This window comes from Dasypus novemcinctus, chromosome 10 (genome assembly GCF_030445035.2).
Source record: "Dasypus novemcinctus isolate mDasNov1 chromosome 10, mDasNov1.1.hap2, whole genome shotgun sequence".
Classification (NCBI taxonomy): Eukaryota; Metazoa; Chordata; class Mammalia; order Cingulata; family Dasypodidae; genus Dasypus; species Dasypus novemcinctus.
In genome coordinates, this window is record NC_080682.1 from 116,625,572 (window position 1) to 116,641,816 (window position 16,245).

The following is a 16,245-nucleotide window of genomic DNA, read 5'->3' on the forward strand; positions in this document are numbered from 1 at the left end:
GTCTTGGGTTCAATCTCTGGTCCAGGTACCTCAAAAAAAAAAAAAACAAATAAATAAATTTATTTTAAGGGATATTCCTCAATTTGGATTTGTGTGATGGTTCCTCATGATTTGATTCAGATAATACATTTTTGGCAAGAAAACCACAGAAGTCAGGGAAGTGAACTTGGCTCAACTGATAGGGCATGCACCTACCATATGTGAGGTCCAGGGTTCAAACCCAGGGCCTCCTGGCCCATGTGGTAAGCTGTCCCATGCGCAGTGCTGCCACATGCAAGGAGTGCCCTGCCACGCAGGGGTGTCCCCTCGTAGGGGAGCCCCACACACAAGGAGTGTAGCCCGTAAGGAGAGCCGTCCCACATGAAAAAAGTGCAGCCCACCTAGGAGTGGTGCCGCACACACGGAGAGCTGACGCAGCAAGATGATGCAACGAAAAGAAACACAGATTCCCATGCCATTGAGAATGCAAGCAGACACAGAAGAACACACAGTGAATGGACACAGAGAGCAGACAACAGGGGGGAGAAATAAATAAAATAAATCTTTAAAAAAAGAGTACCACAAGGCGTCTTCGGGACATGGAGCTGCCCTGGATGGTGCTTCAGAGGTAATCACCGGACATTGTAAATCCTCACAGGGCCTACATGATGGAATAGAGGAGAGTATGGGCCATGATGTGAACCAATGTATATGAGGTGCAGAGGTGCCCAAAGATGTACTTACCAAATCCAATGGATGTGTCATGATGATGGGAACGAGTGTTGTTGGGGGGGGGGGGAGAGGGGGGGTGGGGGGGTGGGGTTGAATGGGACCTCACATATATATTTTTAATGTAATATTATTACAAAGTCAATAAAAAATAAAAAAATTAAAAAAATAAAAAAAAATAAAAAAAAAAAAAAAAGAGTACCACAGAAGTAATACTGCATCCTTCTCAGAGATATAGTGTTGATTTGTCTCATCATTGTAAATGTTAACTATGATCACACTCTTAAAGTGGTGTCTGCCACATACCGCCAGTATAAAGTTGCTATTTTCCTCCTTAGTGATTAGTAAGCATCTTACAGGGAGATATTTTGAGCTTAAATATCCCCTATTGTAGATTAGAAATCTCTGCAAAGAAGTGTGACTTACCCAGGATCACATAGCTTGAAAATGCCAGAACACAAATTCAAACTCCAGTTGTAGCCTCCAAGACTAGCCACCACTGATGATGATGGACATGTTCCATCCCAAAAAACAAGAGTATCTGCAACTGCAAGCAAAAGAGTTCCTTCCATCTGTTCCATAATATCTAAGCCCTTCTAAATCAGAAGCAGAGCAGACATCATCCCAAATTCCTCAAGATTGAGGAATGAACAAACATAAGAGGGGAGTGCAGCCATGGACCAAAGTAGACTTATTGTTATTGTAGTTATTAGCATGTGGTAATGGAAGAACTTGTAACATTGATATAAAGATATTGGTTACCAGAGGTTCTAAGGGGAAGGGAAGGGAAGAATAAGTGGAACACAGGGCATTTTTAGAGCACTGGAATTGTCCTGTATGATACTGAAATGATGGACACAGGCCATTATACATTCGTCAAAACCTATAAAACTGGAGATTGCACCAAGCCAGCACAGTTGCAGTTGCCATAGTTCTGTCTACAACTTGACGATGCTTCCTTTGGTCAAAAACACACTAAGTCATCTCAGAGTTCAAAGCATTCAGCAAACAATGGCAAGGCACAGTCACCAGAAATGTACACCTGATTTCCATGACAAATATAGGAATGCTGTATCAGCTGCTGGAGCCGTGTTTTGTGTTGCTGCATGGACATACGTAGCAACACACATTGGAATAGAATGGAACCTGTCCCCCATTGGCAGAGTCACCCCAAAGGAATGCAGAGATCAGTAATCATCCCAGCTGGTGTGATACTGAATTGTTTCAAAACCAACTTAAAACTGATGACAAGTAAAATCATTGTGTTCCCATTATAATACAGCATTGAAGAAATAAAGTACAATTAAAACCTTTAAAAAAACTATAAAACTGTACAGCAGAATACATATTTGTAAATCAAATACATTTGTAAATCAAAATATGAACTATAGACCTGGGTTAGTAGCAATGCTTTAATACAGGTTCATCAATTATAACAAATGTACCACACTAATGTTCTCAATAGAGGAAAATGTGGGAGGGAGATACGGTGGGCAATATAGGAACCCCCTATACCTTCAAAGTTAACTTTTTGGTCATCTAAAACATCTCTAAAGTTTATTACTGTATTTTTCAAAAGCTAGCCACCAATGGCTAAAGCAGCCTTGTCTAGTGCCTTCACCACCCTTTGGGGAAGCCAACATGAGGACATCATGACCTACAGAACCTCATACCTCCTCCAGTCTTAAGAACTAGCATGTGGCCCATGTGCAGTGCTGATGCGCGCAAGGAGTGCCGTGCCACACAGGGGTGTCCCCCGCATAGGGGAGCCCCACGCGCAAGGAGTGCGCCCATAAGGAGAGCCGCCCAGCGCGAAGGAGGGAGCAGCCTGCCCAGGAATGGCGCCGCCCACACTTCCCGTGCCGCTGACGACAACAGAAGCGGACAAAGAAACAAGACGCAGCAAAAAGACACAGAAAACAGACAACCGGGGGAGGGGAGGGGAATTAAATAAATAAAAATAAATCTTTAAAAAAAAAAAAAAAAAAGAACTAGAATGGGAGGCAGATGTGGCTCAGGTGACTGGGCTCCCCTCTACCTTATGGGAGGCCCCAGGTTCAATTCCCGGGGCCTCCTGGTGAAGGCGAGCTGGCCTGCACTGCTGTGGCGCAAACAACAAGGGGGTGGGGGAGAATAAATAAATGAAAAAAAAAAAAAGAACAAACATGGTTCTGGCTATCCTGTCTCTAGAGCTGCTTTTTTTAAAAATATACTTTTAATTTTTTTAAAAAAGATACTTAGATTGTATAAATGTTACATAAAACATATAAGGGATTTCCATATGCCCCACTCCCTACCCCTCCCACATTTCCCCACATTAACAACATCCTTCATTAGTGTGGTACATTTGTTACAATTGATGAACACATTTTGGAGCATTGCCACTAAACTTGGATTACAGTTTACATTGTAGATTATACTTTCTCCCACACAGTTTTGTTAGTTATGACAAGATACATAATGGCTTCTGTCATTGCAATGTCATTCAGGACAATTCCCAAGTCCCAAAAATGTCCCCATATTATACCTGTTTTTCCCTCTCCCTCCCCTCAGAACCTCCAGTGGCCACTGCCTCAATATCAATGACAAAAGTTCTTCCATTGCTAGAATCACAATAAGTCTATACTAGAATACTAGTAAGTCTACTCTAGTCCAGCATTCATTCCCCAATCCTGAGGATTCTGAAATGGTGATGCCCTCTCCACCTCTAATTGAGAGAGGGGTGGGATCCCATAGGGCTGATGGATGGGACGCTCTTGCTTGCAGTTGCAGACTCTCTCTGTTCCTTGGGATGGTCCTTGTCCATTCTCCTCTCATTATTAGCTGTCCTGGGTGAGCCCAATGAACTGGAGAGTAAGTGTTGCAACTCCGTTGAGATTCAGAGTCCAGCTGGCATATGGACAGCCCAAAGGCTTAAGTCTCTTGGACATAGAGTTGCTTTTAAAATGCCAGAAATCCCATGGCCAGTACTTTATCTGAGAGATAAAACTGGGAGATAGCTGGAGAAGGAAAAGTCAGTTGGCACTAAAAAGCAGAAGATGAAATACTCACATTCATCTGGACACCAGTTTGAACTAGGAAAACTTGAAGCTTGCCTATACCCTAAGGCCAGCTCTATATGGCTGACTGTCAGGCTGGCCTCCTGAAACTTTTCTCTTTCTGAGCTGCCAATTATTTCTATATTTTTTGTAACTTTATCTTATTTTTGGAATAGATATTACATTGATAACATATTCAAATTTCAAAAATCAATGTGAAATCCCTAGAATGGATGAATAAGAAAGATAAAAAATAAGTACTGATGAGCATGGAGAGAAATAGGCAGTCTCACACATTGAGAATGTAAAATGGTACAGCTATTAGGCAAAACAGTTGGCCAGTTCCTCGAAGCTTAAATGTAGAGTTACCAGTTGACCAGCAATTCCACTCCTAGGTATATACCCAAAATAATGGTAACATATGTCCACACAAAAAATTTACATGTAAGTGTTCATTGTGGCCTTATTCATAATGGTGAAAAAGTAGAAATATCCCAAATGTCCATGAATGGCTAAATAAAATGTGGTATATTCCATATAAAGGTATATTCCATATAAATGTGGTATATTCCATATAATATAAATATTATTCAGCAAACAAAAGGAATGAAATATTTACTAAAAGATGTTACAACATGGATGAACTTTGAAAACGTCATCTAAGTGAAAGAAGCTAGTCACAAAAGGCCACATGCTATATGATTCCATTTATATTAAATGTCCAGAAAAGGTAAATCTATAGCAACAAAAAGTAGATGAGATAATTGCTTGGATTGGAGGGCTGGTAAGGAGGATGGCGAGTGACTGCTAATGGGTATAGGGTTCTTTTTGGGGTAATGAAAATGTTCTAAAATTGACTGTGGTGATGGACGCTCAGTTCTGTGATCATACTAAAAACCACTTAGATACTTTATAATGGGAGAATTGCATGGTATGTACATTATACCACAAATAAAGCTATTTTTAAAAAAACTAACATGATATAAAAAAGTAAACTGAGAAATCTCACTCCATTTCTCCCACCCCCATCCCTTTCACTCCTGCTGTCCACTACCAGTAACCACTTTTAGTAATGTGATATTCTTTGTGGAAATACAAATATATTGTCTTATCCTCCCTACCCCCTTTCTTTCACAAAATATACACTGTTCTACTCCTCCTTTCTTTTACTGAATATATCCCGGAGATCTTTCTGTATCAATATTTAGAGAACTTCCTAATATCTGTTTGTAGTTGTGCAAATGTGTCTATTGAATCAGTCAGCTACTGATGCAAACTGAGGGTTGTTTCAAATCATTTGCTATTGGCAACAATGATGCAATGCTTGGGCTCTTTTCCTTTCAACTCGGTTTCTGCAGGTGTCATTCTGCTCCTGAACAGCCAGGAGGCAATGTTGAGCATCAGGGAGCTACTTGAGAGTTAGAACTAGGTTTGCATCTTGGCTCCTTTGCTAACTAGCTACGTGATCCTGAGAATATCACTTGTACTTTCTAAACACTAGTTTTCTCACATGTAAAATAGGGAAAATCCCACCTACTACATAAGGTTGCTAATAGGGTTAAAAAAAGATAAGTCTGTCTCCCTCAGGCCAAATTTGAGACAATATGAGTATCAAGATGTATAAGGTAGCCACTTTACACCCACAAGCATGGCTATAGTAAAAACTAACAAGCGTTGGGGAAATTCTGAACCTTGTAAACTTCAAGGGGGGATGTAAAATGGTACAGGCGCTCTAGAAAACAATTCAGCAGTTCCTCAAATAGTTAAATATAAAATTACCATATAATACAGCAATTCTACTCCTGGGTATATACTCGAAAGAACTGAAAACATATACTCCAGCAAATGCTTACACACCAATGTTCACAGCAGCATTATTTATAACGGTCAAAAGGTAGAAACAGCCCAAATATTCATTAACTGACGAATGGATACAAAATACATTATAAACAAAATACAGTATAAACACACAATGTGATATTATTCAGCCACAAAAAGTCATTGTTACCTCCCTCCCACATGGGAGGTCCTGGAATTCAGTTCCCAGTACCTCCTAAAAAGATGAGTACAAACGAACAGACAGAGAGCAGACAGCGAGTGCAAACAATGGGTGGGGTGCATGTGTGGGGATAAATAAATAAAAATAAATCTTAAAAAAACACACACACACATTGGGGTGGGGGGGAGAACCCATGGAGTTCAAATAATACTAAAAAGGAGTGTGTATGGAGGAAGAGAACAAGAATTAATCTATCAGAAAACTAATAAATATAGAAAGAGAGAATTAGAAGATCATCCAAATGATTTAGGTCAGGATTATCAACAAATGTTAAAACCATTAGATGCATGTTGTTGAGGAACAAGGCAACCGAAAAACCTCAGAGTAACACTTTTTACCCCAGAGGTGTAACCTGAATCCTATCATGAAAAAACAATCAGAAAAATCCCACTTGCAGTCTACAAGACAGTCAACTTGGAATCTTCAAAAAGCTCAATGCATGAAAGACAAAACAGGCACGGGTCCTGGGTTACATTACAGGAAATTAAGAGACACAATGACCCCAACTGATCCTCGATTAGCTCCTGGATCAAAAGTTGGAGGGAAAAAAAGGTTAAGCAACTGGGGAAATCTGAAAAATATTATTGTTTTATTGTAATAGTGTTATGGTTACACAGGGGAATGTCTTGTTCTTGGGAGACACATACCTAAGTGCTTGGAGATAAAGTGTTGTGATGTCTGCAGCTCACTCCCAAATAGTTTAGCAAAAAAAGAAAAGAAAAGTGTGTGTGTGTGTGTGTGTGTGTGTGTGTGTGTGTGTAGAAAGAAAAAGCAAAGGAATCTAGATTAAGGGTATATGGGGTGTTCTCTGTACTGTTCTTGCAACTTTTCTGTAGGTTTGAAATTTGTCAAAGTAAGTTGGGGTAAAAATCAAATAAAATATGTAAAGCACCCAGCACACAGTGACACTGTGGCAGTTCATATTACATCCCCAGCTAAGTCAACAGGTATTCAGAAAACTTGCCTCCTGCAGCTGGATCTATACTAGGTAGGATGAACCATATGAAAGCAGATGCCACCATCCCTGCCTTCATGAACCCTACACTTTGACTCAGAACCAGGCAAAAACATGAAGCAGCTAGAGCAGCAGTGGGGTTTGGATTCCAGAAAACCTACCTGTAATTTTTTTTCCCCAGCTAGGTAACTTTAAAAAAAATGTTACTTAACATTACTAAGAACTGTTCCCTCCTTTTGTATGTAAAAATGGAGCTAATACCAACCACCTAGGAGTGAGAGAATGAGAGAGAATACACAGGATACTTTTATTGAAGGCCCTCACTCAAAGATGTTAGCTTCCTAGAATAAAATGGGGAAGAAGGAAAGCTCTAAGAGGCCCCACTTGGTTTTTCCTATCAGAATACCCAGCACAGAAGCTTGCACTTAGCTTATGCTCCCAAATCACTGGCTGAAGAAATAACAGTAAGACTTTATGAGACAGAATGCCCAAAAGGTCTTTCAGGCTACAAATGCCATTGAAATTAAAGAAAACACTATTCCATTAATAGCTAGCCCAGCCAAGGGCAACAGCTCTTTAACAACATCCCCTTACATGTGCACATAAATTGGTCAAAGCCCTTTTATACACATTATCTCACAATTATCCCCATTTTATAGATGGAGAAACTGAGGCTTGAAAACTCAAATTGCCTGTGGTAGCACACAGCTCGAATTTGTATTTACTCCACACAGGCACAATGGCTGAAAGAACATAACTAATTCATGACTCAGGAACCTCACCATGTCTTCCCCCAGGGACCCTACGAGCAGTCACTGACAGCTGCTCCTAAAGTCATACTTACTTTTCCACAAATGCCAAAAGTCGGCTCTAGGAAAGTTGCTTCTATTGAAATTCAGAAAGATGAATACTCAGGCCTTTTAACCACTTACTTCAGATATTTTAAGCGTAGAGCTTAAATTCCCCTTTCCAGTGTGGTTGTGTGGCTGAGATGTGTAGAGGAAGTGAGCAGAAGTGATTTTCATCTCAAGGCTGATCATGTCCCTATTTTAATGAAGTTAACCATAACTCAAAACTAAAACGCTTCTGCAAAATTTTCTGGGGGATCCACTTAGCTGCTTCACTGTTTCAGTTCACTTTTTAAACACCGTGCTGAGCTGCAGGCAGCGGTAAGGTATTTTATTTCTTTGTTCCAGAGAGTTCCTCATTACTTACACATCAACTTTTATAACAGCCGTCAGAACTCTGGGATACCATTTTTGCCCCCTTTCTACCTACCCTCCACAATTTCCTCTCTCCCCTTAGTAAAAGAGTTCAGCCCAAGTGGCTAATGGAGATGGCAAAGGTATGCAGAAATGGCACTCTGAAACACTGTTAATAAGAATTTAAACTAAGGGGCAATTAAAGCGAAACTGTTGGTGCCCTTTGACCTAGCATTTCTACTACTAGAAATATATCCTACAGAAGTATTCCCACGAGTTCATCACAAAAGGAAGTACACACAAATGCTCACTGCAGCAGTTTCCAACAACTATTAGGGTGGAGAAAGACATGGAGAAAATGCTCAAAATACGATAAGTGAAAGCTGCAAAATAATATGTATTATAACAGTATTAGTAATATATATATGGGGGAAAAATGACAGAAGAATATACAACAGATGTTCAACAGTTGATTGTCTTTGGTGGGTAGAATTAAGAGGAACTTTTAATATGTTCTTCATTATGTATTTCTGTAATGAATTTTGATTTATCTTATTTTATTGCAAGAATCAAAAAAATTAGGGTATCTATTTATGTACTACCAGAAGGAGAAGATACCTGGGGGGGGGGGCATAGTCCCCAGTCTCTGGACCCGGCTCAGCCCTGTCCTTTTCACTTGCAAAACAGCTACTGTTCCACTTGCAGTACAACATAGTATTAGGGTAGAGTGCCAAGTATAGAAGTTTGCATTCTCACAGAATGATAGAATCTGTTTAGAAAGAACACGAAAGATCATTTACAATATTCCTGACAAATGGTATTCCAGTGTGGCCTGATTAAATACTTGCGGTGACCAAGGAAAGCAGCCCTTGGTGTCGTCCAACTTTGCCGCAACATTCCCAAGACCACATTCAGGAAAGGCAGCTGATCTATGTACCAACATCCACAGCATACTTTGCTAAATGGACAGAAACATTTTCACCGTAACAGCCACCATTGTTACTTCTTACCTAATATGCAGCTCCCATTAAATTTCTCCCAATGCCCCCCAAATGTCCTTTAAAGCTTTTTTTTTTTTTTCAGTCTAAGATCCAATCAAGGATCTTATGCTGCATTTGGTTATAATATCTCTTTAGTCTCCTTTCATCTAGATCGGTTCTCATACCTTTTGTTTTGTTTGCCTTGCATGACATTGACATTTTTGAAGATCAAGACCAGCTGTTTTACAGTATGTGCCACAATCTGGATTTGGCCAATTGTTTCTTCATGATTGGATTCAGGTCAAGCATTTCTGGTAAGAATTCTACATTGGTGATGTTGTGTACTTCCCATATGTCAGATTGTTTCATTGTTACACTAAGGTACCTTTCTCCTCATGTTTGTCATTTGTGGGAACTAAGCAAGCCATCACCCAATAAATGCAATATTAAAAACTATAAATAGGGAAGCAGATGTGGCTCAAGGAGTTGGGCTCCCACATGGGAGCTTCCAGGTTTGGTTCCTCGTGCCTCCTAAAGAAGGCAAGCAAGACTGCAAGCTGATGCAATGGGTTGTTATAGCAAGTTATCACAATGAGATGATGCAGCGAGGAGACACAACAAGGAAATACAATGAGAGATACAACAAGCAGGGAGCAGAGATGGCTCAAGCAATTGGGCACCTCCCTCCCACTTGGGTGGTCCTGGGTTCAGTTTCCAGAGCCTCCTAAAAAGAGAAGAAGTGGACACAGAGAGCACACAATGAGCAGACACAGAGAGCAGAGAGCCAGCACAAATGAGGTGGGGGAGAAACTAATAAATGATTTTTTAAAAATAAAAAATGAATTATTTTTAAAAAAGCAATACATAAGGATAACATGAAGAACAGCTGCCATGAGCTCCAGATATACCAAGCAGAGTGACAGGCATTTAAAATGCATTTCTTGGGAAGCGGACTTGGCCCAGTGGTTAGGGCATCCGCTTACCACATGGGAGGTCCGCGGTTCAAACCCCAGGCCTTCTTGACCCGTGTAGCTGGCCCATGCGCAGTGCTGATGCACGCAAGGAGTGCCCTGCCAAGCAGGGGTGTCCCCCGCGTGGGGGAGCCCCATGCGCAAGGAGTGCGCCCCATAAGGAGAGCCGCCCAGCGCGAAAGGAAGTGCAGCCTGCCCAGAAACGGCACTGTACACACGGAGAGCTGACACAACAAGATGACGCAACAGAAAGAAACACAGATTCCCGAGCCGCTGACAACAACAGAAGCAGACAAATAGACACAGAGAACAGACAACTGGGGCAGGGGGAGGGGAGAGAAATAAATAAATAAATAAAATCTTTTATAAAATAAAATAAAATACAGGGATATGGAAAATTTTTAAAAATAAAAAATAAAAAAATAAAATGCATTTCTCAGGAAGCAGACATGGCTCAACTGATAGAGCATCTGCCTACCACATGGAGGGTCCAGGGGTCAATCTCCAGGGCCTCCCGACCCGTGTGGTGAGCTGGCCCATGTGCAGGGCTGCCACGCACAAGGAGTGCTGTGCCACGCAGGGGCACCCCCACATAGGGATGTCCCACGTGCAAGGAGTGCGCCCCCCAAGGAGAGCCGCCCCATGCAAAAAAAAGTACAGCTTGCCCAGGAGTGGCACTGCACACACACAGAGCTGACACAGCAAGATGACGCAACAAAAAAAGTGACACATGTTCCGGGTGCTGCATGACAAGAATGCAAGCAGACACGGAAGAACACACAGCGAATGGACACAGAGAGCAGACAACAGGGGGGAAGGGGAGCAAAATAAATAAAAACAATCTTTTTAAAAAATTAAAAAATAAAATGCCTTTCTCTATGAAGCAATTAACAAATAACTTACATTAAATAGCAAAAATAATTCTCAAGCTTAAACCAATAAAATACATTTCTCATTTAAACCTCACAGCAATCTTACAAAAAGCAGAGGTTCAAAGAGGTTGTAAGTAACTTGCCCGAGGACACATACTTAGTGAGAAAACACATACAACCTTCTCTGAGAAAGTGTGTGCATGCATGTGTGAACTCCAGTGACTGTGCACATGTGCAAGGACACATACACACAACTCAGTATATGATCTCAGGGCTTCACAGCCTTCCTGAGGACATGCCAAGGTTAAGTTAAGAACCCCTACCTTAGGCTAATTTGGAGGATACCTACCTAGTTTTCAAGGATTGGATACATAAGGGGAAGAAACTAAACATAAATTATCTGTGGTCCATATATAATTTGGAAATGTTCTTATTTGGAAATGGGCCACATTTCTACAACAGCCAAGAAAATAATTTAGGGTAATTGTTCTCTAAATTATTATAACCTTCTGGTGTTTTGTTACTACTCGGCAACAAAATGAGAAAAATAAAGACAAGAGTTTCTCATAAAGTTAAATATGTGCTAATTCTAAAAATATGCTCTTCCTGTGGTTTTGATATTAAATGTCCTTTATTTTATGAGATGAAAGTGAGAGGACACTTTTTTTAAGTAAGCTTAGTTTCAAAAAATATACTTATTTTTCATCAAAACTTACCCAATTTCACTTTAATTTTTTGTAATTTTACTTGTCTGTTAAATTTAAAAATCTGAGAACCATTGATGTGGTGAACTCTATACTTTTAGAATGATTTGGGGGAAACTAATTTGAATAAAGGAACCTCAGCCAGTAAAGAAACCAGATCTGAAGTATTTCTGAACTTCCCTAAAGTCATCCACGAAATGTCTTACAGGCTGCAGGTCAGAAAGACATTCTAATGGATTTGTTCAAAGCATTTTACATTTGCATTACTAATTGCCCTCTTCCAACGTGTTACGCTTTTGAAAGGGCTCTTGATGACTTTGGTTAGTTCACTAACTCGACCTTCAGAGTCCCTAATTCCTGGGAGGCACTTTCTTGCCTTCCAGTACCAGATCAAGGGTAGCCTGACACTTTGTGGACCCTCTCTTACCTTCATCCCTGCCCCCTGCAAAGAAACGATGCTTCCATTAGGCTGTGCTCTCCTTGCACTGAGTATACACCTCTCTGCATGTGATCCAAATTCCTCCAAAACAAATACTATTTTATTCAATGTAGTATCCCTATATACAGTGCCTACCATATAGTTGGGGGTCACTAAAAATTTGTAGAATAAATACATTTTAAAGATGGGGGAACTAAAGATCACAGAAAGAATGTAATACATGCCCAACATTACACTGCTTCAAAAATAAGTAGTACCCAGTCTTACAAAGCCTCATCCAGAGCTTTCTCCTACTTCACCATGCCACATCCTATACCAAATGAGAAGAGGGAGGGAACGGTCTTAGATCTCTTTCAGGAAACTCAAACTCAACAGGTCCAAACGTTTTCCCCACCTTCAACAAACAGACAAACAACTCTGGTCCCCATACAATATTCCCTTTTTCTATAAATGACAAAACCAGTTGCTCAAGCCAAAACTTCAGTCATTCTTGACTCCCATATCCACTCAATCACCAAACCTTAACTATGATGATAATTTTCAAATTCAGCGCTTCTCTTAATCCCTTCTCTCCAGGCCCTTTGCCACCACGCCAGATCTAAGGCACCATGATTCCTCAACTGCACACAACAATGACTTGCTATCTGGCCTCTACACATTCACTTTGCTCAACCCCCTTCTCCAATCCCTTCGCTTAACAGCCAGGGTGATGTTTTTAACACCTACCTGAATAAGCCATTCATCTAGCTAATTGAAGTGCTTTAATAAATTCCCATTGCCTTTAGGACAAAAATCAAAATTCATCTTCAGCTTAGAAAGCTGACTGCCCCTAGCTCTACGCCTCTCTCTAGCCTCAGTCTTACTCACTCTGTTCTCTCTCCCCTTGTTCTACCTCCACACATAGGCTGCCCTCCTTCCAAATCTTCATACTTACACTCTTGCCCTTCTACCTTTGAACATGCAGGTCCCTCTGCCTGAAACCCACTTTCCCTTCCTTGAGGCACCACCCACCGCCATCCTGAATTTCTCCCACTCACTCGTCAAACTGAAATGTCAGTTCCTACAGGAGACCTCCGCTGATCCCTCACAGAAGGGGACAACCCCACAAGAGGCATTTCCATTTCCCTTGTAGAAGCAAACCCTTTTATAAGCAGCATTGACCATACTTGTAATGACTTATTCAATGACGGTCTTCCCTACTAGAATTTAAGCTCCTTGAGGGCACGAAAGTGTCTGTCTTCTGTCTTTTCACTAATGTAACCATAGAGTATAGCATACAGTAGCTGGTCAATTAGTGTGTGTGTGAGTTATAGAGGGCTATAACATCAGTTTAAGTAAACAAAGGGGAAAGGATCATTATGCCTTTGCAGATAGGGAAACTGAGGCAGAAAGAAATGCATAGTTCCAGGGTCACAGAGACAGCAGCAACAATGGCAAAGCTAGCCCTCCAATCAGCTCATATCTCCTCCCTAACACACCAACAAGCCTGGACGGGTGAGAGAACATTAAGCCTGGACGGGTGAGAGAACATTTTGGAAGAAAACAACAGGAAGGGGAAGGTGGTGAGAGAGAGATGTAGGATGACACCTTCTGAATACACCTGTCACTCCAGCTGCCTCCAGATGGATGGCAGTTGGGCTTTCTACACCCACAGAAGCACTGTAGGTGCTAGCCAGGTGCTTGCGAGGCTCGAGTCACTCTCCAAGAGAACCTTCCAGTAATAGCAAGTGAAGGAAGCTTCTAACTTTCCTTTCCCAAAGCACTGCTGTTAAACAAACAAGCACAGCTACCACTACCCCCTTCTCCTTAAGAGAGGGGTATAAAAAATGACAAACTCCTTTCCTCTACAAGGAAGAAGCAACAGGAGGAAAAGCCCTTCCCCCATCGCCTCATCACAACCACCAAGTATCTTCAGAAGAGAAATGGGCAGTTAGGTGACCTGGTTTGCTTCTCAGCAGTCAACAGGGAACAGGAGGGAGGGAAACAGCCTTCCCACCAGTCACTGGATGGTGGATAAGGGGGGGAATGTATTAAATGAAGCAGAAGTCATTTGAAAACTACTTATTCTTTGGGAATTATGAGATTATTTTCCATACAACATTTTTTAAAAAATGCTTGCTAACTCATTGGCAATTCTTAATACAGTTGCCAGTGAAAAGAAAAGCAGCATGAGCTCAGTTGCAACATTTCATCGTCCACATGCAGCTGGGGCCAGATTACATCTGTCACAGAAAGCACAAAGTGGGACAAGGGGTCAGGTCTATTGCCGCTCCTCCTGCCAAGCAGCAACTGCAAGAAAGGCAGGGCTCTTCAGAGAGGGCTGTGTGGAATAAATCTTCATGCCATCTACATCTTCTCTGGAGTTTCTGGGTGAGGTACGGGAGGAGCGGTGGGCAGGGTGTTCCCAGATTGGAAAGAGAAAAGAGCTGCGACAGACTCGAAACAGAGAAGAAAAATTAGACTTGCAAACGAAGAGCCAGGGAAAGAAAGCGAGAGAATTTCAAGCGACACAGAGGGATGGCGAAAGGAAGGTAGAGGGGAGAAGGACCAAGCACCGGGAATAAGCCGTAGAGAGAGGCAAAGGCAGTGGATCTTCTCCCAAATCCAAAGGCTGCTCACACCATCCCAATAAATCACCCTACTACCAAGCCCCTACAATAGTTTGTCCTTTGCATTCGGTCCAAAGCAGCAATTAATCAACTATCACTCAGCTTCGACTTTGAATCCTGAAGGTCTGAATTTAAAAAGGGAACAAAATTGGTTCCGCAGCAGAAGACAGCAATAATGGCTCGCCTCCCCCCTCGACCCCCTCTTGCCCGGCTCGGATTTGAAAAGGCTTGGCATTTTAGAGTCACGCATAACGTCCTCGGGCACGTCTCCTTCTTCTGGCGTTCCAAGAGGGCGTGTGGGTGACCCCAGGTCCATTCATTTCCAAGGCTGTAGATCTCTCCAGTAAGACCGGCCCCATCTGCTCGGGGCCAGCCAGCTGTTTATCTCACAGGTCCGTATTTACTGCACCGATTATCCCCGCGACTCTCCCAGGAGGAGAGCCGACACCGTCCAAGTCCGCATGCCTTTTGTCCCGTTAGATGTGTCAGCCAGCAAAAAACACACACACACACCCTCCCATGCCCTCCGGTTTGCCTGGCTAGGGTTACTCTTCCGCGAGTACCTTTCAGAGACAGCGAATGCAGGTGAACGGCGCGCCTAACTTTCCCGGTCCCCGGCGGGTGGACGTGGACCGCGTTTCCCTCCCCGATCCCTTTCCCCGTTCCTCCTCACCCGGGCGCTGCGCCTCGGGCAGCAGCAGCTCCTCCCGGCCCCGCGGCCGGCGGCGCGCAGCCTCCCGCGAGGTCATTTAAAACAGCTCCCACCGGCACACCTCCGCGGGCCCCGCGTGCCAGCAAGCCTGGAACCCCGCAGCCGGGACGCGGGCTCCGAGCAGCCCCGGAGGCCCTGCCCCGGGCACGCGCGAGGTCCCCGCCGGCCGCGGGGCGCACGGCTAAAGGGCATCAGAGGACTGTCACCTCGACGGCGCAGACACGCGAGGCGGGCGGCACGCACGGCCAAGGGACCACGGAACTTGGGCTGCCGGGCAGAAGCACGCTCCTCTGCACGAGGAGGGGGTGGGGGGTCGCCCGGGCGGCACGCTGGACCCCCCCTCCAGCCGGGCGACCCCAGGAATCACTGTCCCCACTCCTCCTGCCGCACGCCCCCTGCCCACCCAGCCCGCAGCACTCGGGCCCCCGGTGCCAGCACTGCAGCCCCCCGCCTTCCTCGGACGTTTCCCCGCCGAGCCCCCTCCTCCAGCCTCCGAAGGGCCGGGGGGACTCGCCCCCGGGGCACGGGCAGGCACCCCCCGCCGGCGGGGGCAGGCGGCCGGACTTGTTCTTCGCAGTGACCCAGATGACCCAGCGCTCGCCCCGCGGCAGCGCCGGAGGGCACGTCCCCGGCCCGCCCCCGCCCCCACCTCCCCGAAAGCCAGCCCTGGGAACTACGCGGGAGGGAGAACTTGGAGGAAGCCTCGGAATGCATCACTTCAACTCACCTGGCTCGGGATCTGGCTCCCCACCCCAGGCGCACGCAGAAAGGACGGGCGAGTGAGTCACGCACGCAAGGGGAGGTGCTGCGAGGTCCTCAGTCCGAGGGCCGGACTCGGCCCCTGCCCCGGTGCCGCGGCTCCTCCTAGCTCAGCTGGAGCGGGCGCCTTCGCCAGCCCAGCACCCGGGCGCCAGGGGGGCGGGGGCTGTGCTCGGAGCACAATGAATGCAGTGGGGTTTTTGCAATGACATCATCCCTCTGTCCGAAAGGCCCCAA

General features: G+C 44.0%; 1 protein-coding gene across 1 annotated transcript in view; it reads right to left on the reverse strand.

Annotated features, from left to right (window-relative positions):
- Positions 1 to 16,229, reverse strand: part of RAB30 (RAB30, member RAS oncogene family) — a 93,040-nt gene extending 76,811 nt beyond the window's left edge. The window contains exon 1 of the mRNA XM_004473872.3: positions 15,977 to 16,229. The gene's annotated coding sequence lies outside the window, so the exon portion shown is untranslated. The remainder of the gene's footprint in view (positions 1 to 15,976) is intronic.
- Between the last annotated feature and the right edge of the window lie 16 nt (positions 16,230 to 16,245).